The following is a 664-nucleotide window of genomic DNA, read 5'->3' as shown; positions in this document are numbered from 1 at the left end:
GTGGCGAGTATACGAACGCACCATGGTGCAACGTAACAGGGCGACCCTCCCTGCAGGGCGCACCCGTCCATCACACGAGGTTTTCATCCCTCGCGCATGCTACCAGATCTGCAAGGTGGAAAACCGTCCAAGCAGTCATAAGTGCGGCTTGTGCATTGATAAATAACTCCAGCTACCAGATATTTTATCCGGTCGGGGGAAAGCCAGGCCAGTAAAACAGCTCAGTCATTTTGAACAAGCGAACAGCAAACAGCCACTGGAGGAGGCAAGTCGCGGGAGCGAATGAATCATCAACTACCTTTTGGGCAATGGGAGTAGAATGGAGATGTTCGGAGCCTGTGTACTATGGCTAAACGAAAACGAAGGATTGGTGTGAACCACTCTGTCAAGTAGAAGTGCACCGGTGCCATGTGTATGTATGAATGATTGGGCTGTGGGCCCAAACAAGTATTTCATTCATAGCGCATCTTCAGACCCACCATTTGATATGTGTACGCTGCACGCATTCAGGGGATGCAGAATGGTTCGGAACAGTGTGAAACTGAGGTTTTAGTTTGGCTGAGATTATTTAAATCCATCCAAAGCAAAGCACAAGACATTAAATAGGGCTGACAGAGTTACTCAGGATGGGCCCGGCTTGACGAAACTAGGAATAATTGGGCTG

Source organism: Opisthorchis viverrini, assembly GCF_000715545.1.
Source record: "Opisthorchis viverrini unplaced genomic scaffold opera_v5_149, whole genome shotgun sequence".
In the NCBI taxonomy this organism is placed as follows: domain Eukaryota; kingdom Metazoa; phylum Platyhelminthes; class Trematoda; order Opisthorchiida; family Opisthorchiidae; genus Opisthorchis; species Opisthorchis viverrini.
The sequence above is the reverse complement of the archived record's forward strand: the minus strand, read 5'-3'. Positions refer to the sequence as shown.